Here is a 6000-nt window from a genome sequence, read left to right as displayed (position 1 = left end):
AGTGTACTTCAATAAGGCTGGAAGATCCCTTCCGTATAAGGCTTTGAAAGGACTCATACCCGTGGAGCTGCTGTATGTAGTATTGAACTAGAATTCAGCCCAGGGAATCCAGTGAGGCCATTGGCGAGGCTGATTCCCTACAAAACAAAGGAAGGTAAGTTTCCAAACACCTATTGACAACCTCAGTTTGTCCATCCGTTTGTGGATGGTAGGCTGAACTCATATGAAGCTTAGTTTCGGCCTGCTTGAACAGTTCCCCCCAAAAATGGCTCATGAACACTCAATCACAATCGGAAACAATAGTCCATGGAAACCCATGGAGCCTTACTACGTCTTTAATGAAGGCTGTTGCCACCTCTTTTGCTGTATAAGGATGCCGCAGTGTAAGAAAATGGCTATATTTAGTGAGCCGGTCAACTACTACCAAGATAGTATCCATATTGTGCACTTTTGGAAGTCCCATTATGAAATCCATTGATATTTCTTCCCAAACCTGAACTGGAATAGGGAGAGGTTGCAATAATCCCGCTGGCCTCAATGTTTCATATTTACTTTGTTGGCACACATTGCACGAATTAACATAAGTTTGGATGTCCCTCTTCATTCCATCCCAATAAAACACATTCATAAGAAGCTTGTAAGTTCTGAAAAATCCTGAGTGACCGCCAATCGGGGATGAGTGAAATTCATGCAAGAGTTTCTGAATATGAGGACCCTATTTCGGTACTACCAATCTGTTTTGATACATGAGGTGTCTGCCCATTAATTTGAAATGAAAGTGGCAGTGGGGATCAACCAAAAGCTGCTGGGTGAGTTGGTGTAGCTTGTCATCCTTTTGAATGGCATCTTCCAGTTCATCTAACCTGCTGAAACAACCCATTGAAATGGCGTTATTCTCAACATTCTCAAGTCACCAGGATAATGCATTAGCAACTTTGTTCTCTAGCCCTAGTCGATACTAGATTTCAAAATGTAACCCGAGCAATTTCAACACCCATTTCTATTGGTCTTCATTTAGTAGCCTCTGTTCAATGAGAAAATGGAGGGTTTTCTGATATGTTCTGATGATAAAGAGTCGACTGAGCAAGTAATGTCTCCATTTCTGTACTACCATCACAATAGCCATCAGTTCTCTTTCATAAACAGACTTGAGCTTTGAATAAGGTGATAGTCCTTTACTGAGAAAAGCTAGAGGCCCCCCTTCCTGCATTAAAATAGCTCCTAAACCATACCCTAACGCATCAGTTTCAATCACAAATTGCTTAGAAAAATCAGGTATTGTTAACACAGGTACACTGGTTAGGGCAACTTTCAATGCGTCAAATGCTTCCTGAGGTTTCTCACCCCACACGAATGAGTCTTTTTATAACAGATTAGTCAGGGGAAGTGCTATCTTACCGTACCCTTTAACGAACCTTCTGTAGTACTCGGTTAGTCCTAAGAATCCTCGGAGTGCTTTAATATCTCTCGGACGGGTCCAGTCGACAATACTCTCTATTTTTGAAGGATCCACAGCCAACCCCTTCACTAAAATCAAATGACCCAGATATTCTAATTGTTGTTGCCCAAAGAAGCATTTTTTTTGATTGGTCACTAGTTGATGTTCCAGCAGTTTCTGAAATGTGAGATTGAGATGTTGTGCATGGTCATCCATTGATTTGCTGTACAAAAAAAACTAGGATAAATTTATGCAGGTAGGGCCTAAAAATCTCATTCATCAAGGCTTGGAATGTGGATGGTGCATTAGTCAACCCGAACGGCATAACCAGGAACTCGCAGTGCCCTTCGTGAGTTCGGAAAGCTGTCTTGTGGGTATCCTCAGATCGAACTCTGATTTGGTGGTAACCTGACTTTAAATCAAGCTTGGAAAATACCTCGACTCCCCCGAGTTCATCAAATAACTCATTGATGGCTAGAATGGGAAATCTATCAGGAACCGTCAGTTTGTTGAGTGCCCTATAGTCGACACAAAACCGCCACCCACCATCCTTCTTCTTAACCAACAGAACCAGGCTGGAAAAAGGGCTTACACTAGGCTTAATAATTCCTGAAGCTAACATCTCACCAATAATCTTTTCAATCTCGTTTTCTGGTAATATGGATATCTATATGGCCTAAGGTTTGGGGGTTGGGCATCCGGAATTAGTCAAATTGCATGATCCTAGGACCTACTGGGGGGTAACCTTGGCAGTGGCTCAAATACACTCTGAAATCTTTCTAACACCGAAAACAACCTACTGTTGATGACTGTTTCATCCTCTGACTATTTTTGCAACTGCCCAAACTCAACCATGTATCCTGTCCCTTCACTCTTCAACGTTTTGATCATGGCTTTTAAAGAAACCATTGTTTTACTAAGTGTTGGATCCCCTACTAGTGTCACATTCTCTCCACTCAACTTCAACTTAAACTTCATTACCTGCTTCCTCCAATCCATCGTAGTCTCTCCCAAAGTTTCCAACCAAACCATGCCTAGGACTACATCGGCATTACTCATGTCAAAAGGGAAGAAATCTTGGATTATTTGAACCTTCTAGACCTCTAAACACACTGCCCTACACTCTCTCTCACTCCATACCTTATACCCATCTCCAACTCTCACCCCAAACACTTGTGTTTTCTCCACAGAAACACTCAACTTCTCTACAATCTCCCTGCTGATGAAATTCTATGAAGCCCCACTGTCAATCAAAATGATAACCTCCTGACCCTTAATACTTCCCTTGAGTTTCATCGTTTTTGGGCCATTTATCCCCACCACAGAGCTAAGAGAAAGTTCAACGTTACCTTGGGTTTGTTCTTCCGTCACTCTAGCACTGACTCCCACTTCAATTGGATCAAGATCTTCTTTTTCTTCATCAACGAGAATGATTTGGAATTGTTTTTCACCACACTTATGGCCGAAAAAATATTTCCCGTCGCACTTGAAGCGCAATCCCTTTTCTCTCTTTCGTTGAATCTCAGCCTTAGTCATTTTGTGAAATGGAAAGTCTCATCGCGACGGAGGAGCTCTGTCAAATGATCGGAAAGTGGTGGAGGAGTATTCGCGGGGAAAAGAACTTGACGATGAACCCAGGGCAGATCCTTCTGCACTTCGTCGCCCAGAAATTTGATGGAGATTAGATTTTAGGGATTCTGTCAAATTGGGAAATTTTTGTGAATCTCCAGGTCGGGTCGAAATCTAGTTAAAGCTCTTGGACCTAATTGTACTTGACCCAACATTATACCCAAGCCCATTCCACCCATTAATCCTTGCTGGGCTAGGCCTTACTTCTTCTAAGGCCCAATTACGCTCTTCCACTCTATGGGCTCTCTCTATTGTTTGAAGAAGGGAATTAGGTTGGATCAGTCTTAGTTCAACCCAAATTTCTGCTTTAAGCCTATTCAGAAACGCTGCGTTTAGGATTTCTTCATTCTCCTCCACCAACAAAGCAACTACAGCTTCAAACCTGCGTCTGTACTCCGTGACTGTGCTGATTTGTTTCATGGCCATGAGTGTCTCGTAAGGATTGCTCTCCTGAGATCCACTGAATCATTGAATTAATGCGAGTTTGAACGATGGCCACAAATTCACAGGTGCTCTGACCTCCATCCATTGATACCAATTAATGGCTTCCCCTTTCATACAAACTACCACCACTGTTAACTTCCCTTCATCAAAAATTCTGTTCAGATTGAAGTATCTTTCAATTCTAAAAATCCACACGTAAGGATCCTCTCCCACAAAAATGGGTAATTCCTGTTTTCGTCCTCCTCCCTCACTTTGGTTTTATCCCAAACTCCCTGATCCACTTGCTCTGTTTTGGTTTTCCCCTTCCTGATTTCTCACATTCCTTGATGAAGTCTGTTCACCTTGTCCAGCTTCCTCTTCATCTTTTCTCCTTATCCAGCTCTGTATCTCAACCATGCATTCGCGAATAGTTCCCATATCAACTCCCAATTTTGTCACCTCCCTTTCCACATTGTCTAGTTTAGATTCCATTCTCGTTGCAACCATTACCCACACACCTGCTCTGATACCAATTTGATGCGAACCTATCTAGATTCTTTTACTCAACCACACTCAAAATGATAATCATAAGAACATATTCAAACAATTCAAGAAGACATCAAGATTCTCAAGTCTATATAACTGTATTGAGATGTTAAGCATTACACTCATTCAGATTGATCATATCTCAATCACAAGAATAACAAGAAATTAATCAAAATACTACTAAAATAATAATATGCTAGACTTCGAGGGCCAGCTACCTCCCCTTCACTATATTCTCTTCAGATACCTCTCTCAATCTTCTGCTGCTCCTTTTATTCACTTCCTTCTCCTAACAGAATTCAACCATCCTCCACTCTCTTTTCGCCACCTGTCCATTCCACTTTTTCTGCTCTTCACACGTTAGTTGCCTTTTCATCACAATTAATCCACTATTGCCCCTTCCTACGTTTCTTATTGTAGACCAGCACCTCACGTGTTGCATTAGATTGTACATCCTAGCCTTGTGTTTCTTTTGCACTTCTTCGGCTTTTGTGTTTTTGTATGCGAGTCATAGTGCTAGGAGCTTTATCTTCGTTTAAGTGTCATTCATTATTCTTTATAAAATTACCACTTACTGACTTATCTTAAATATTAATAAGAATATGAAAATTTAGGATTTTAATATGTATATGGGGTGTAAAAGGTATTGATAGTGAAAAATTAATTAAATATAAATTTGTTTATTTAATATAAGGGTAAACTTATGATTTAGAAAAAAAAATTAAAACGGAGGTGTGTTTAGTTTGATGATGGGGGTACCAATAGAATCACTCTTTTATGGCTCAAATGAGGAAATAAAGTAAAAATAGTGTTCTGTCATTATGAATTGCACGAGCCTTAGCTGAGCCCAATAGTCTTATTATGAGCCTAAACATAGAAATTGAAATGGCCCATTCAAAGCCCAACAAGGCTTGGAATTAATTAAAAAAAAAAAAAAAACAATTGCAGCAGACGTGTAGAAAAGAAATAGAGAGTGAAGGTTTTTCATCTCCGCATAGTTCCATAAAAGTTGTGATCCTGCTTTTTCTGTAATTGGATCGAGCTCAAATTTGAAAGAGAGATTCATGAGACAAAGAGTTACGATCTGAACGGTGAAGATCAAATTTGTCAGTTCTAGAATTAGTGTTTTGCTCTCGTTAACAGTAACTACGAGTTTTGGTAAGATCTTTCCAACCTCTTTTTGTTGGTCATGTTTTCACTATGGTGATAATGATCTTATTGTGACTGTATTTCAAGATTTGGTTGTTCTTAATGTTTGTGTTTGCTAGATATATTTAGTAAGCTAAAAAGAATCATTATAAGAAATTATTTGATTGATAGTGGAGTTTTTTAGTGGATTTCGATTCCATGGTTTTTTCCTTTGTATTGAAAAGTTTTCCACGTAAATTCTTATGTTTTTATGTGATTGTTTGATGCTGAATTTTCACTATATTAGTGTAATTATTCTCTAGTCAATAGTGTAAAATACATTCATATTCCAATATTCATATAAAAGTGATAATACAATCAATTTCAATATAAAATCTTCATGGAATATATGCGGAAGTAAATGACAAACCTCCAGCCATAGCAATTGTTGTTTGATCTTCTTGCTTCTTTAAAAATTATAGGATCTTCCACTGACTGCAACTTTAGAGTGATGGTTTTGAAACTAAAATAAAAAACTGCGTCAATGGGGACCTGTAAAGTCTCCTTCTTATATGCAGTTGTCTTTCCATCAAAGACAACTGTTCAAGAGACACAACCGTATGACCACATCAGTCCACATCAGCAATGACCAAAATGTAATTATATGAGAAGTGTAGGACCATATTGCAAAAAGTCTAATAGTCTCCCACTTGGTCCAAACTTGTATAATATAATCCAGAACACAAGAGATGTATATGTGGTATGTTCAATTAGAAAGGGAAAATTACATGAATCATAGCGGTAAGTCCCTTTTAAACAAGTATTACCTTCCATGT

The sequence above is a fragment of the Pistacia vera genome, unplaced genomic scaffold (assembly GCF_008641045.1).
Source record: "Pistacia vera cultivar Batoury unplaced genomic scaffold, PisVer_v2 Contig805, whole genome shotgun sequence".
In the NCBI taxonomy this organism is placed as follows: Eukaryota; Viridiplantae; Streptophyta; class Magnoliopsida; order Sapindales; family Anacardiaceae; genus Pistacia; species Pistacia vera.
Note: the sequence above shows the minus strand (reverse complement) of the source record.